The sequence below is a fragment of the Eschrichtius robustus genome, chromosome 1, assembly GCF_028021215.1.
Source record: "Eschrichtius robustus isolate mEscRob2 chromosome 1, mEscRob2.pri, whole genome shotgun sequence".
NCBI lineage: Eukaryota > Metazoa > Chordata > Mammalia > Artiodactyla > Eschrichtiidae > Eschrichtius > Eschrichtius robustus.
In genome coordinates, this window is record NC_090824.1 from 169,384,955 (window position 1) to 169,402,725 (window position 17,771).

General features: G+C 42.3%; 1 protein-coding gene across 2 annotated transcripts in view; it reads right to left on the reverse strand.

The window, feature by feature from the left end:
- Positions 1-17,771, reverse strand: part of ENTREP2 (endosomal transmembrane epsin interactor 2) — a 414,304-nt gene that overhangs the window by 120,646 nt on the left and 275,887 nt on the right. The window lies entirely within an intron of this gene.

Below are 17,771 nucleotides of genomic sequence, written 5' to 3' on the forward strand. Positions count from 1 at the left end.
CCAGCCGGACAGCTGCGTCAAAGCCATCCCAGAAAGCACATTTTGGTTAGGTCTGGTGAGTTTATGTTTTGGAAAGCACATGCTCATGGAAATTGCCTGGGCCCACACCACAATTTTAGCAGAAATGTCTAAGAGAACGCTACCAACAGAGAAACGTGCTTTCTCAAGAGATTACCGTTTAATTTTGGACATCCCTGATCAAGAATTGCAATCATGTGAATCTCTTAAATGTCTTAAAATATCAGCCTTAGGACTCAATGAGAAAGAAATGAGAAAGAAAAGAGAACCCAAAGGTATCATCCCTCATAATCTGTGACGTGCACTTTATATAAATATATATGTATTTTAAAATTGTGCAAGTCTTAATAGCCAATGTGAGTCATTCCATTAACTCATACCATTTGCAGTCTGCTGCCATTACTTGCAGAGCTCAGCAAATGTGTTCCTTTTCTATTAACTGACTTGCAAAGAAGAAACTGAATTTACCTCTTTTTTTAAAAAATTTATTTTATTTACTTATTTTTGGCTACGTTGGGTCTTCGATGCGGTGCGCGGGCATTCTCTAGTTGCGGTGAGAGGAGGCCACTCTTCGTTGTGGTGCGTGGGCTTCTCACTGTGGTGGCTTCTCGTTGCGGAGCATGGGCTCTACGTGCGTGGGCTTCAGTAGTTGTGGCACGTGGGCTCAGTAGTTGTGGCTCGTGGGCTCTAGAGCGCAGGCTCAGTAGTTGTGGTGCACGGACTTAGTTGCTCCGTGGCATGTGGGATCTTCCCGAACCAGGGCTCAAACCCGTGTCCCCTGCATTGGCAGGAGGATTCTTAACCATTGCGCCACCAGGGAAGCCCCCTCTTTGTCTTTTTAAAGCTACCAGAAAGTGGGTAAACTCTTTAAAGAACCAAATCAAATTGAGTTTCTCTTTAATGCAAATATATTCAAAGGAAAGCAATTCAAAACACATTATTTGAATACTAACATCAAAACACAACCTTATTAAAATTTCATTAAATGTCAGCAGCATAAAATTTTTGTTGTAATTCACTATGAAAATGCAATCTGATAATGGTGCTGGAAAAGAACTAGTAAATGTAAAATGATATTCCGTGTTGTGATGCAAGAATGCTAAAATCTGGTAAACTATTAGTAATAACTTTCTGTTCCACACAAGATCTAACAATATATCCTCAAGCATCAATCTTAATGGCAGAAGCCTGCTAAGGAAAACAAATATATCATCAAGGCACTCATTTCTTTTTTTCCACGAAGAGAAAATCCATCTGCTTCAGTTTCCTTGCAAATTAAAATTTAAACTCAAGTTCAAAGAAACCTCCGACAATTGAGAATTCAGCAAAGGTCCCTTCAGAAGGATCAGTTGTACCCTGAATTAAAAAAAAAATCAGCAACCAAGAGATAACAGAGAAATGGGAAATAAGATGTAAGCCATTGTCAACAGCTGGGCTGTTTTTTTTAGTGTTTTTTCTTGTTACCAAGTTAGTTCCACAGGTCTTGTGATCCCTGTGACTGTGTGAAAATCAGCAGTGTCCATCACCAGCATTTTTACCCAGATAGCATCTTCACCCATTTTCTTTCACTCAAAATGGGTGAAAGAAAAATACCAGTTTTAAGTCTTAAAACACCTCTCTACACTGTGTCCAAAAGAATGCAGGTGGGAAAATACAGATGTAAAATGATAGGATTAGAATGAAGTTTTAGGCATTGCATGGAGAAGTCACCCAGGCCCACATTCCACCTCAGATTGACACAGGAAGCCATGGTGTTTGCAGAAAAATTGTTATGATGATGATGGTAGTAAGAACAACACTAACACTAATAACAAATATAAACAGCAGCAGCTAATGATTACCACAGAGGTATCCGGGGGTCAGACCTTCTTCTAAGTGGTCTAGGTGTTACTCATTTAATCCCCACAACAACCCTACGGGGCCTGTGCACTTATGATCTCTCTCTTCTCACAAATCAGGAAACCGAGGCACGTAGAAGAACATTAACTGTTGTGGGTCCTGTGGCAAGTAGGTGGTAGCTCTGGATCTGAACTGAGGCAGTCAGTCTGCCTCCAGAGACTGCTTTTAACCATATGCTGAGCAGAGAGAGGACAAACGTATGGTGTCCTTGAAAAAGTAAGAGTTTGGGAGTCAGATTGACCTAGGCTAGAAACCTGGATGAACATGGGAAAGCACCAACACTCCTCTCTGTTTCCATGTCAACAAAATGAGATTACTAATCACGGCTTCCGGGGACTAAGAAAGAGAGGTTTGCCAAATACCTCGCACAGGGCCTGGATAGGGTAGTTGGTAAAGATTTGCTTCTTTCCAGGGGTTTCATGTTAAGACAGTGCTCCCTCCATATCTTTGGGGATTGGTCCCAGGACCCCCACAGATACGAAAATCCTCAGATGCTCAAGGCCCTTATATAAAATGGTGTGGTATTTCCGTATAACCCATGCACATCTGCACATCCTCCCCATGTACTTTAAATCACCTCTAGATTAATACCTAATACAATATAAATGCTACGTAAATAGTTGTAAATACAACGTAACTGCTATATAAATAGTTGCTAGCACTCGGCAAATTTAAGTTTTGCTTTTTTGGCACTTTCTGGATTTTTCTCTTTTCTAATATTTTCGATGTGCGGTTGGTTAAATCTGCGGGTGTGGAACTTGTGGATATAGAGGGCCAACTGTATTTGAGGACTATCAAAGCTGTACATAGAAAGATGTTTACTACAGTGAAACACGTGTACACAGAAATCAGAAAAAAGTCTGGAAAAATTTATCAAGGTGCTATTAAAGTTACTTTCTTTTAAAAGTGAAATTCAGTGTTGATTTTCTTGCTTGGGAGATAAATGAACAATATATTTTCAGTGAATTTTAACTTCACAGTGACACCATGCCTTAGCAGTTATACACATTCAAGTTTTCAGTAAATTCACTGTGAATATATTTGTGACTTTTCAGCCAGTAGAAGAATAAAAAGACAAGTGGTTAAAGAAAAACATTTGCAAACACTTTATGTTAATGACCTTAATACTTTTATTAAGTATTAGAGCCCCCGGCCCGCAAATTTTTTTCCTTGTGGCAAAAACTAAGCTAGCTAAGATTTCAAATGCATTGAACAGAGAAATGCCTATACCAACTGCTCTTCAAATGCCTCTAATTAATTGCTTTATTTCATCTCCTTGTTAGCAGATGCCTTCTAAAAATCTCTAATCATCTCTATTATCTACTGCATTCTCCTGTTCATTCACTGGAAGTTCTTGCAGAACCAGAGGAAGGTTTTAAATTTTCTGACGGCAACCTAGTGCAAAAAGCAGGTCAGGACTTTTTGGGAAGAAAAGGAATGATAAAAGCATGCAGCCGCCATATATGAGCAGTTTCTCTGTCTTTTCCAGTAGAAGGAAGTGGATTGAGTGCAACATGTGAGCAAAGGAGTTGGCGGGGGCAGGTACTATTTCACTGCATAAATGGCAGGAAAAGCAATCCGGATATTTTCATGGTTGCAATAAAACCCCTTGTGTTCACTCATTGTAACTAAGATCCATCCTGGTGAAATCACATGACAGGACTACCTAATAACACTTTGTCCCTCGTGAAGGAATACTTTAAGTGGCAACAGAGCTTTCTGTAGGTGGTGGAAGTGGGTGGAGAGGAGGGCTTGATGAGACAGCTTTTTCCAAGCATTGTAACCAATTGGCCCAGAAGCCTCTTCTTAGACTCTTTTCAAGAAATAGACACCTTCCAGTTACCCAGGGTCTTTTACTTATGAAAATCATGAAGGCTTGTTAAGTTAAAAAACTATAAACCCATAAGGTCTTGTTAGTGGCCAATAAGTGGCTTTTTATTTGCTTGTGGTTGCCCCCTGTTCTGTATCCTTTCCCTTTAGAAACTGCCTCTTCCCATCTCTAGGAGACCTGGGTAAGGCTCTTCCCCCCCTTTCGTGGGTGCACGTGATTCAGGCCAGCCACAGGGACAGGTTCAGAAGTCCAATCAGCATCCTCTTGGGTTCATATAGGTTCTCTTTCCTCCCAGCTAACAAGCTGAGGGGTGATGTAAGCCTACCCAGCTTTGCCTTTGCTAGGGAGTAACCTGTCTTATGTGGAAGCCAACTCAAGGGGGACCTAAGAGATGGAGAAGCAGTGCTCACGCTGCCATCTGAATCCCTGGATCCTGAGTTCAGGGTCAAACTCCCGGGGATACCTAGTTACTGGAGCAAGTAAAATCCCATCCTTTATGCTTTATGTGCTTAGAGTAGGTTACCCTCACTTGAAACAGCAAATTCCAAACCCATTATGCAAGGGAAAAGGAGGGTACTAAGGAATAAGACTTGTTTCATAGGAACTGAACTAGACAAGGTTATTATTACCTATGTTAACCAAGAATTCCAAGAATGGAGACCTAATCGAAATAAAGCGGTGTTTATTGGAGGTTTGTTGACACTGCAGCCCTGGAGACACAGACCCAAGAAGCACTTGAATTGTGTTCCCACAGAGTACAAAATGAGGGAGGCTTATAAAGGCAAAAAACCACAAGGTTACGTAAATGGTCAAGAATTAGGATCATAGGTGGTAGGAAGTAAGGGTGCTTGTTAAGCAAGGATTGGTTGGGGTTGGAAATGACTGCATAGTTTCGAGGGGGGAGGGGAGACTTTGAAACTACAAGGTTGCCGCTAGCAGCTGCTGGCAGATGTTTTGAAAACGGCTGCTGGTGTCCTGGAGTTGGGCACAGCTCAGAAAATTCGAGTTCTCAGTGATGCAAGGATGTGTCTGACACCACATCCACAGTGGCCACCTGGTTCCATTTTGGGTGCCTGAACCACAGTTACTCCAGTATGATTTTTAAATGATCTTAAATATGTCATCACCTATAAAGATATTTGAATGTAATGAGAGATGATCTGAATACAATTTGATTTTTTTTTTTTATGTTTACTGGCAGTTTCTGTGGTTGAGGAATGTGCTTACGGTTTTAGTTGCTGGCAATAAGGGCAAGCAAGGATTCAGGAAAGATTGTTTCTCCACGTAGAGTTTACATATGAGTTAATCTGGTGACTTAACCTCTGCAGAAAGGAGTTTCAGACAACTTAGAACATGCTTTGAAAACATCTGCTATTCCAGAGTAGCTGTGTTCTCCATATTTAACCCAGAGTATTTCTCCACTGGCCATACCATGCAAGATGACAGAGACCTCATTCTTTTCTTCTAGACTTTAACCTAGAGCAGAGGTATTCTCACAGGTCAGTGGCACCAAGAAGGAGAATGGATAGAGCTAATACCCAGAGAGGGACAAGGCAGATAGGCTTTGAGAAAACTAAGCAAACTGAAATGGGTAAGACTAAAAGAAAAGACTTAGAGAAAAATATGAAGATACTGAAGGCAGACAAGAAAGATCCCACATATGCATAACTGGAGGTCCTGAGGGAGACAACAATTATAAACAGAAAAATAGAAATTAAAGAAGATGTAAATAAGTAGAAATACATCCTATGTTCACGGATCAGAAGACTTAATATTGTTAAGATGGCAGTACTACCCAAATTGATCTACAGCTTGAAGACAATCCCTAACAAACTCTCAGTTGGATTCTTTTACAGAAATTGACAAGCTGATCTTAAAATTCACAGGAAAATTCAAGTACCTAGAATAGCTAAAACATTCTTGAAAAAGAACAAACTTGGAGGACTCACACTTCCTGATACCACAACTTACTGCAGCACTACAGAAATCAAAGCAGTGTGGTACTGGCACAAGCATAGACATATTGCTATGGGCTGACTTGTGTTGTTCTGCCCTTCCCCCACCCACAAAGTTCATAAGTTTAACTCCTAGTACCCCAGAATGTGTCTGAATTTGGAGATAAGGTCTTTAAATAGATAAAGTTAAAATGAGGCTGTTAAGTGGGTCTCTAATCCAGTAAGACCAGTGCTCTTATAAGGGCGCCGTCCTTCATCCCTGGAAGAAACACCTGGGGTGTGTGCACACAGTAAAGGCCGTGTGAGAACACAGTGAAACGGCAGCTGTCTGCAAGTCAAGGTGAGGCCTCAGAAGAAACCAAACTTGTCAACACTTTGATCTTGGACTTCTAGCCTCCAGAATTGTGAGGAAATAAACTTCTGTTGTTTAAGCCACCTAGTCTGTGGTATTTTGTTATGGGAGGCCTAGTAAACTAATACACATATAGAGTGATAGAACAGAATTGAGAATGCAGAAATAAATCCATACATCCACGGTCAACAGGTTTTCAAAAGAGGGGCCACGTTAATTCAATGGGGCAATAATAAACGGTGCTGGGATAATGGATTCCCACATGCAAAAGAATGAATTTGGGCCCTGACCTCACACCATGTGCAACATTAACTCAAAGTGGAGCACAGGTCTAATGTAAAAACTAGAACTATAAAGCTCTTAGAATGAAACATAGTAAATTTTCATGACCTTGGGTTAGACAATGATCTTTTAGATAAGACACTAAAAGCATAAGTGATACACATGAAGATTGATAAATTTGACTTCATCAGTTAAAAACTTTTGTGTATCAGAAGATACTCAAGGAAGTGAAAAGACAATTCACACAGTCCAGGAGAAATTATTTGCAAATTATATGCATCTGACATGGAATATATATGCAGAATATATAAACAACTCTTGCAACTCAATAATAGACAAAAATTCAATTAAAAAAATGGGCCAAGAATTTAATAGACATGTCTCCCAAGATGTAAGAATGGCCAATCACATGAAAAGATGTTCACCATCATTGGTCATTAGGGAAATGCCAATCAAAACCATAATGATATAATACCTCACACTCACCAGAATGGCTATAAACAAAAATACAGATGATATCAAGTGCAGACAAGGATGTAGGGAAATTGGAAACCTCACGCCTTGCTGGTGGGAATGTAAAATGGTACAGCTTCTGTGGAACACAGGTTTGTTGTGCCTCAATAAGTGATACAGAAAATTACTCAATGACCCAGCAGTTTCACTCCTAGATACAGACCCAAAAGAATTGAAAACAGGTGCCCAAACAGAAACTTGCATACGAAAGTTCACAACAGAACTCTTCACAAGAGCGAAAAGGTAGAAACAACACAAATGGGGCTTCCCTGGTGGCGCAGTGGTTGAGAATCTGCCTGCTAATGCAGGGGACACGGGTTCGCGCCCTGGTCTGGGAAGATCCCACATGCCGTGGGGCAACTAGGCTTGTGAGCCACAACTACTGAGCCTGCGCGCCTGGAGCTTGTGCTCCGCAACAAGAGAGGCCACGATAGTGAGAAGCCCGCGCACCGCGATGAAGAGTGGCCCCCACTCGCCGCAACTAAAGAAAGCCCTTGCACAGAAACGAAGACCCAACATAGCAATCAATCAATCAATAAATCTTTAAAAAAAAAAAAAAAGAAACAACACAAATGTCCATGTACTGATGAATGGATAAACAAGGATAAAGGATAAAAGGTATACAACGGAATATATTTCAGCTATAAAAAAGAATGAAGTGTTAGTACATGCTGTAACATGGATGAACTTCAAAAACATTATGCTAAGTGAAAGAAGCCACTCACAAAAGACCATGTTTGTATAATACTACTTACATGAACTGTCCAGAATAGGCAAATGCATGGAGCAAAAAGTAGATGAATGGTTGCCTAGGGCTGAGGGGGATGAGGCATAGGGAGTGACAGTAAAAGGTGTGGGATTTCCTTTGGGGTGACTGAAATGTCCTAAGATCCTATGATGATGGATGCACAACTCTAAGTGTGCTAAAAACATTAGATTGTGTACCTTAAGCAGGTGAACTTAATGGTATGTTAATTATGTCTCAATAAAGCTGTTTAAGAAAAGAAGAACTTGAAGAAGGCCAGGCTTGAGAATCTCTAATAAGCTGCTCCTTCTGAAGTATAATGAGATGTAACAGAAAATAAGACTAAGACAAGTCATGAGAACCATCCAATGGAGGCACTTGGGGCCCAGACTTTCTGAACCAAGAAGAAGAAGAAGAAGAATTTTTAATTAAAAAGTTAAAGCGGAGGAGAGTCTGCCATTAAAATAATTATTTCCATCACTATCACAAAGCACATTTGTTGTATTTTAGGTAACTAGTGAACATCATTCTGATTTACAGAAAGTAGTTTCATCCCTCTTCTGCCACCTCCAGGTCCTGCAAGAAGGCCTTTCACTGGTCAGGTCTCAGCCTCCTCACCTGCAGAAAGGCAGGGCTGAGTTAGACAAACTCTTTTGGTTGTAAAATACTCTTCATATAGGAAATAATTCTAAATAAAAAATCATACACACGTTGGCCTGAAAATAGAAGTCCCATCCTGAAAGTAACATGTATAGAAATGCCTCGTTGCTCATTCCTTCGGTGTCCACATGCTGGAGCATCCTGAGTCCCCAGAGCATCTACAGGCCATCAGGGGAGTCCCTAACTCGGCTCTGGTTTCCTGTAAGTGATACAACTCTGTGACTCTAGGACTCACGGAGGTCCCCATCTAAAACTCCTCTGAGGGAATGAGTCTTCAACAGTAGCAAAATACCTCCAGGAAACGGGGGCGCTGGTTGTCCTGTAACAGAGACGTCTGACAAAAGCAGGCTTCAGGGGCTGCATGAACAGCCCTGGCCCTAGGATAGTCTTGAGAGAAGGGCAAAATCAAAGGTCGTAAAATCAATTATGTATGCATTGTGATCCAGTGCTTTCAAAACTATACCTCCCCACTTACAATCAAGTACCTGTTCTCTTAAAGAGATCTACCACATTAAAATATATCAACCTATACTATGAAAATCACTTCTGAATTAATCAGTGCAATATGCACAACTCAATCCAGGATGTTCACAAAAATGCAAAATAAGTTAACATCTACAAAAGTATATATAGGTATGTTTATGATATGTGATTTAAAACTAAATTCTTCTCCCTTGTTTTACAGGCACATTAAAAACCACACACAACACTGAACTAAAGGCACAATCTACTGCAATAAAAAGTAAATAAAACAATCCTCCCCCCGCCAAAAGCTGTTCAAACACATACAGTGAGGCAGGTCACACACAACATGTGTGCACATGTACTGCTGGTCTGGCTCACACCTGCCCACGGTCTCTCTTAGCCCAACGTTCTCCCTTCACTAAGCTGTGTCCCACTCACTGAATCGAATTTAGCTCACACAGCTTCTTCTGTGTGACAACTGAGAATCAGCTTATATATAAGAAATATATAAGGATGATGAACTTTAGTACAGTCTAGAAATGTGAGAATGATTCGTGTGAGGCATGTCGCCTTATGGACCACGGGGTTCGGTCCACTCATTTGTTGACCAGACTTCCAAATGTACCTCTGGAAGCTGCCCATTTGGTGGAAAAGGATAAACTTACTGCAGTACAGTCCTGCAACAATAGTTTCTTTAGTTAACACAGAAAGATTAATGTAATATCCCCAACTCCAAACATTTTCAAAAACTAAGAACTTATGTAAAGTTTCTTTATAGCTGGAGGGAAACAAAGTCAGATGCTTTGTCCTTTGTACTTGGACAACCCTATCTCTCACCTGGACAAAAAATAAAGGTGTTGTAGACTAGTGATAATTGCCTTTCTTAGCATGGAAACTGCTCAAATGAGTAAACCCTGTGCTCAACCAGGACTCTTACTTGTGCTTGCTTTTCCCAGAGCACGAAGGACCTGTCTACTCTGATTCCCTGAAAACTTGTGAATTGGGTATGGCGTACATGACAAGCCTGCTGTGTAGAAAGCTGACAAGCTAGTTTGCTACACACTCCCTGGTTCTCTAAGAGGATACCCCAGAAACCTGACGTGAAAGGAAACACCACCACCCCCCATCCTTTCCTTGCATGTGCACAAGACATTTGGGCTGCTGTGGGGAGCTATCAGAAGCCTTGAACAGAGAAAAGAAGAAAGAATGGCATTCCAGGGAATAAACTAGCTTGATCTCAATCAGACAGAAGGAGGCACAAATAAGGCCTGGGGAAAGGAGGGGCAGAGGACAGGTAAGATGGAACGGACCGTGTAATAGCAGGGAAAAAAGGCAACCTTATACATTTAAATTTGTTAATTTGAGAAGGTAAGACAAGGAAGAGCTAAAGCCCCATACACAGGTGAGCATCGCATGCATCTGGGAAGGAGGAAAGAGCAGGGGAACCCTGCCTGCTTAGGCATCTGGCCTAGCTGGCTTGGCCATGGCGTTGCTTCCAGCAACTGGGGAGCCTCTGTGGGAAGGAATTCTAAATGCACAAGAGGCCGAGGAGCTTGGTTTTCTGGAGGATTCCTGCCTCTTGAAGTTGGCAACTTCATCCCTTAATCTGGCTGGATAAAATAAACCAGGGCATCTTTTTTTCTTGAGAAGCATGACTGTTGTTTTTTCACTCATTCAGATGTTACTAATCCCACAAGTTGGAGAGATGTGGTGTGGGAAAAGCAAATGTGAGCTGATCGACTGCTTCCTAGGATCCAGTCAGTCATTACAAAGGTGCTTATGAAATCTTCTTAGGCTACTCGATTGTTTATAACTATCCAAGTGGTTCATACTACTTACGCATCTTTTCTTTTCCTTTCACATTTACCTCTAAGCAAATTACCTAGTTTAGTGTGGTTATTATTCTGGACATTTAAAAAATGTATACTGGGAAATTTCACATAGGAATTAACGTGGATACATCCGTGATGCTTATGCTGAATCTTTTGTGCGCAAGTGTAATTATTAAGTGCAACTTACAGAAATTCAGCCCTGCTCATTGCCATTTAGTATTAATATCCCTTCACACTGTTACTTGAGTGATCCTATCAAGGATGATATTTTCTAAACTTATAAGTAAATTATACAACCCAAACAGCAAGTGACTGGTTTCGGAACGGACGTGTGACCCAGTTCTGATGAGATGAGATGTGAGCGTCCTGTGGAGGGGCCCTGAGAAATGTCTGCTTGCTCTCAAAAAAGAGGTTTACGGGGGGAAAAAAAGGTTCTTCCTGCACTAGACATTTTGCATCTGCGCATAATGCCTCAAGCAGTGGCAATCATCTCGTGGCCATGAGTAGGGCTGCGCCGACCTGTCAGCACACTGAACCTGGCAGAACGGAAAGCTGGGAAGATTCTGGGACCTTGATGACTGTGCCAGGTTGCTGACCCAGCTGACTCTGGAGCAGCCCACCTCTAGGCTTGTCATTTAAGACAGTAACTTCCTCTGTTGTTTCAGCTTTTGTGAGTTGGGTTTTATATCACTCGCACCTAAAAGCAGCCCCAAAGCATCTCAGCTGACCCCTGTAGATGAAGGGGTCCCAACAAGAGAACTGTATCAGCTGGCTGTCCACAGACCTCCCCGGCCATGTGCCAACCCCCTCCACCTGGCTCAGATCTGCAGACATTCGAACACTGGCTTGAGATGCTGCTGAAGTTCAGGCAGTGGAGCAAGATCACAGGTCGCTTGTTGGCCTCCCTCTGCGGCAAAGAGACATTTAGATGTTACCTAGGCCCGGGAGGGGTTTGCCCAGATATCTGAAGCCTGTAGGTCAAAAGCCTGTAACTTGTGTGGAAGTCCTGAAGACGCCGCCTCATATTTCACGGGCACCATCCGAGCCTGCGTGACACCCCACCTCAGCCATGTTTCCTTGTGAGCACCACCGAGGACTTCACTGCCCCCGCACACTAGAGCCTCAGAGGGATCACAGGCTCCCCCCTCCCTCCACACTCCTCAACTCGCTCCTCCTCCCCAGCAAGGTCACTTGTGGACTTGGCCTTTTAGGCACTCCCACGCTTTCCAGGGCCATCCTTCATGAGACCGAGTCTTCAGTTCCCTGTTACCTTCCTGGAGCTGGTCCCTGACCCGTGAGATCCCACTCTAGGCTACAACCTTAGTCCCCAGTTTTCTTGGAAGGAGAGGACAGGAAGTGACAACGAGGAGCTCAGGAGAGCCAGTCTGTTCTTGTTGCCTGGATTCCTGCAGCACCCCCGGGCCTAGCCATGTTTCCTGCTTATAACTGATCCTCATGGGATGATGACCAGGGGACAGCTAAGCTTTGATAGCCCAGGCCAGCCGGCCGCTAGTTCTCGCTCCTCCTGCGGCCACTCATGAGGCCCAGGGTGGGGCTGTGTCCGAGGCTGACCCACTACTGCTCCCCATGGCCTGTGGTAGAGGTGAGCCGAAGTTGGGGGTCAGAGTCCAGCGAGATCCTATGGGCCAGAGGTCAGGTAGTCTGGAGAAAGGCTGCATCTCTGGAAGAGCCTGGAGTGAGGAGCAGCCTTCCCAGCCAGAGTAGGGTTAGCCGGCTGACCCAGGGGACTTCCAGGGAGGAGAGAGGGGGCTTGTCTGGCCTACCTGAGGTGACAGTTCTGGGGGAGGGCAGCTGACCCCCTTGAAAGAGAAGTTCTAAAGCAAGACAGTGTACATAGTCTGCCAGCCCCAGTGCCCCTTCCCCACGGACGGAAAACAATCCCACCCTATCTGTCTCCATGTCTTCCTGTTAATCTACCATGGCCTTAAGGGGATTAAGGCCGTCATGGCCACCAGCTGGGCCCCAGCATTGGGGAAATTCCATATCCAACAAAATGATCAGGCAAAGCAAACTCCTAAGATGTACAGTGGTTTGAAGGAAGGAGACAGCCAAATTCTAGAACAGATGGCTACCATGGAGCAGAACTAATGGAGGAAACAAATAGTCCATATAATAAAAACATAATGAGAACGCATAAGGAGATATTATTAGAGCACAATAAACTGCTTCTAGAACAGAATAATGCTTGAGTTTTTAATTTAAAACTTTAGTAGAGGCACTGTAAAAGAGAATGTTCCCTGCAGAAAAGCAAATTACTATTTTAGGAGGCTCAAATGAAAGATGTGTCACACAATACAGAACAAAAAGTTAATGAAATAAAAATCACAAGCGAAATACCAAGATATGAAGGGTAAAAAGCAGGCATAATATGTAAATAATTGAAGTTTGGGGAGGAAAAAAACAGGACAGAATAAGCAAAGAGACAATATCAAAGAAAAAGCAACTTGAGTTTTCAGACTGAAATTGTTCTGAAAAGGCAGACTTTAGATACCTCCAGGCAAAATTTCTGGATTTCAAGAAGAGGCAAAATCCTACAAGTATGAAAACCATACAGACAAAAAGAACAAGCTGTTTCTAGAAATAAATCAGTTTATCATCACATTTCTCACTTGCAGTCTTGGAAACTAATAGATAATGGAGTAACAGTAACTAGAGAAAAGAAGGAACTCTTCCAAGGATTCTCTACCAGCCAAAGTATTATCATGTCAGTACAAAGAAGGAGATTATCGGACATGCAGAGTGGGAAGCATGCTTCCCAGGGGGCCTCTCTGAGAACATTCCATCATACTAGCACCAAAGAACCCAACCAAACAAGGACCCATGGGAGGTGAAGACAGAGAGTAGTGAGCAATTGTGAAAACACGTTTTGTAATATTTATTTTAAAACCTTAATGGACAATGATAATGTGAATGTAAATTATACCACGATTGCTCATAAGGATTCTTGAAATAGAGGAAGGAACATTTTGGTAAGAGCCTGGACCCAAACACTTTCAGCTCACCCCAGGAACAAGGAGAAGAGTGGGGAGACGGATTCTCCTCCGGGTGGGGTGAGGTCATGAGGACACTGAGAAGATTTCGGTGGGAGGGTGTGTTGGTTATGAAGCTCTGATCTCTCAGCTCCAGACCCGCTGCTGGAGTGGGGTGTCTGTGAGCTCTGTTTCTCTTCTGTTAGGATGGCTTCCTGTGGGTTCTTCCAGTGAGGGGCCATGAGTGGAGCCTGACAAGGGGGGCGGGGGAAGGATTTGCTTCTTCCCGATTGCTTGCTCTTCCTGTCAGTACGGTCCTAGCAGTACCCCTGCCCTGGCAGCAGCAATGCTTGCAGCCTCCACCCTCTCCCAGAACCAGCCCACTGTGCTCTCGCAAAGGTGTGCACAAGAGCAGGGCACATCCCTGCAGGTAGTAAAAGGATAACAAGAGATATCCTTAATATAATAACATTATATAATATTAATTTTATTTATATAATTTTTATGTAATATATATAATATATTATACATATAATAATATAATAATATATAATGTTAATTATAATTATATAATATTATATCATAATAATAACAATATTATATGCAATGTTTGCCAATACCTTTGAAAACAGATGGGATGGGGAAATTCCTGGAAAAGCACAACCAAACAAAACTGATACAAAAACACACAAAGTTGGAATAGTTCTGGGAGCTGCTGAATCTGTGATTTCAAACTTTCCCTCAAAGAAAATCCCAGATCCAGGTGACTTCACTAGTGACTTCTACTAAACATTTAAAGAAGAAGTAATACCAGTCTTAATACTTCCAGAAAAGAAAAAGAGGAACTATTCCCATTGTGTTTTATGAAGGAAGCATAAACTTAATATAAAAATCTGACAAGGACATTTTGAAAAATCAAGATGAAAGGCCATTCTCCCTCATAAATGTATAATCAAAACCCCTGAACAAAAAAGTGACAAAATCAAGAGATTCAACATGAGAAAGCTGAGTTCAATACAGGAAAGCAAGTTGGCTTAACATTAAGAAATCAATCAAGGTAATTCAGTATATTAACGGAAAAAAGGAGATCTCTCATACGGTCATCTCAAAAGAGAAAGAAAAGTAATAAGAGAAAAATTCAATATCTATTAAAGATTTTTTTTTTAATCTGACCAAACAAGAACCTCAGCAATCTTGAAAAAGACAGGAACTTAAACAGTCACTACAATGTGCATTAGATATCACACTTTATTGCAAAATATTGAAAATGTTTCCTCTGAGATGAGGAATAAGACAAAGAAACCTGCTATCATCACGTCTGTTCATCACTTACTGGAGGTCCCAGTCAATGCAATTAAAAAAAAGAAAAAAAAAGAAAAGTTTTGAAGATTGGAAAGAAAAAAAATTGTCTTTTTTTCAAATGTCACAATTACATAGGTAGAAAATTCAAAAGAATGTACAGATGAATCATTAGAATTAATAAGTGAATTCATCAAAGTGGTCGTATGTAAGGTCAATATACATAAATCAGTTTTAGTTTTATTTTTCAGTGACAAACAGAAAGTGGAATTAAAATATATACCATACGTGATACATTTTCCCAAAGATGGATGTAACAGGATCTCCCATCCCACATGCCCTTTTGTCCTGTAACGGGGTGGCTGCTCTTCCCTCAAGAAGTTGAGAACGATTTCTCCATCCCCACAACTGTGGACTAACTTTGTGACCTGCTTTGAGCAGCAAATGTGGCAGAAGTGACACCAGGTGGGTTTTGGAGCCCAGGCCTAGAGAGGCTGTACCTTATGCTTCTCTCCTCTGGGAGCACCCCCTCTCATAGTGCTCTCCGTGGCATGTACCACTGAGGATGACAGGGGAGGCCCAGCTCCAGCCTGCAGCCAAGTTCTGAATATGTAAATGAGGCCGTTTGGACCAGCAGGGCTCTCCCAGCCATCATCTGAGCACAGTCACAGGATGGACTCCAAGCAAGACCAGCAGAAGTACTACCTATAGAGTCATCAGGAATAATAAACTGTTGCTGCTCTAAGACATCACATTTTGAGGCGACTTGTGGCACAGCACTAGGTAACTAAAACACAATGCACACCACCACCAAAAAATTATAGAGATGTATATTAAATTTATATCTAATGAGAGATATGCAGTGCCTCTATTCAGAAAATTATAATACATTATTGAGAGAAATTAAAGATGAATAAATAAATATTCATAGCTTGGAAGACACACCGTGGTAAAGATGTCAGTTATCTCTGCATTGATCTATAGATTCCATATAATCCCATCAACAATTCCAACAGGGTTTCCGTGTAGAATTTGACACACTGACCATAAAACTTATGTGCAAATGCAAAGGGCCATGAATAGCCAAACAATCTTGAAGAAGGACAAAGTACTGCCTTTATTGGATGCCAAGATTTAATTATAAATTTACAGTGATTAAGAAAACTTGGTACAGACTAAAAGACCAAGAGATGAAACAGAGAATCCAGGAAGTGACCCAAGGATACAAGGAGACTTCCTTGTCACAAAGATGGCATTGTGCCACAGTGGGGAAAGGACTGTCTTCTGAATAAATGGCCTGGGTCAACTGGATATTCACATGGAAAAATGAAACTACACTGTTTGATTATAAAAGTCAACTCTTGGTAAATTATAGCAAAAAATACAAAAGGGAAAATAATAAAGCTGTTTGAAGATAACATAGGAGAAAATCTTTGTGACCTTGAGGTAGGAAAACTTTATCAAGACGCCACAAAGACTATCATGAGATGAAAAGGCAAGTCTCTGAGTGCAAGAAGATACATGTGTTATATCTCTGTGTGTGTGCATATGGCTATATGTGTTATATGTGTATGTATACATATGTATACGTATATACCCGTCTGACAAATCACAAATAACTTGACAAAGGGCTCATTTCCAGAATATATAAAGAACTCCTTACAACAAATAAGAAAAATACATACAATGCAATGGAAAATGGGCAAGAGCTTTCATAGGTGCTTCACAAGCAAGGCTATTCAGATGTCTAATAAACATATGAAAAGGCACTCAGCCTCATCAATCATCAAGGAGGTGCAAAGTAAACCGTAATGAGATACCGTATGGCTAAAATAAAGATGACTGGCAACACCACGTATTGGTGATAATGAGGAAAAACAGAGCACTTATATTCTGCTGGGGATAATGTAAAATGGAGCAACCCCTGTGGAAAACTATTTGGCATTATCTCCTGAAGTTGAACCCATGCACCCCAGAATTTCTCTCCTAGGTAATACACCAAAAGATATCTAAGTCAACATTCATAGCAGCATTATTTGCAGTGATCACCAGTTTGAAATAATCCAGGTGTCCATCAACAAGAAAATACATTTTAAAATGTGGGGACATAAGTACAATGGACTACTGCACAGCAAGGAGAATTAGGGAACTACCCCTAAATGCAGCAACATGATGAATCTCACTCCTTCACTGCTTCTGTGGATTCCACCCTGGGCTCCAGGGCACAGGTACCAGACCCTCCTAAAATCCCCTTCTCTGCTCAGCAACGCCCCTGCCCTCCTTAGGGTAAAAGCCAGTCTTTAAAATCATCCACTGGGACTATAATGGTGGTGCAGTGGTTAAGAATCTGCCTGCCAATGCAGGGGACATGGGTTCGAGCCCTGGTCCGGGAAGATCCCACATGCGGCGGAGCAACTAAACCTGTGCACCACAACTACTGAGCCTGCGCTCTAGAGCCCGCGAGCCACAACTACTGAGCCCACGCACCTAGGGCCCGTGCTCCGCAACAAGAGAAGCCACCGCAATGAGAAGCCCGCGCACCACAACGAAGAGTAGCCCCCCCTCGCTGCAACTAGAGAAAGCCTGCGTGCAGCAACAAAGACCCAACGCAGCCAAAAATAAAATAGATTAATTTTAAAAAAATCATCCACCGTCTCCCCCGGAGGCAGGCTCCGTCCCACCTGTGCCCTCACGCGCTCCCCTGCAGCCACACGTCTCCCCGCTGTCCTTGGAGTGAGCCAGGCACCTGGCCGCCCCCTCTGCCTGGGCCGTCCTTCCTCCCAACGCTCACAGGCCTCTCCCCTCACCTCCCTCAAGTCTCCAGAAACAAGAGATCCCCTCGCATCCCCCTGTTCCACAGCCCCCAAGGCCTCATGCTCCCTCTGTCTGTCCTGGTTTTCTTTTTTCACTGGACCACTTGCCTGCATATA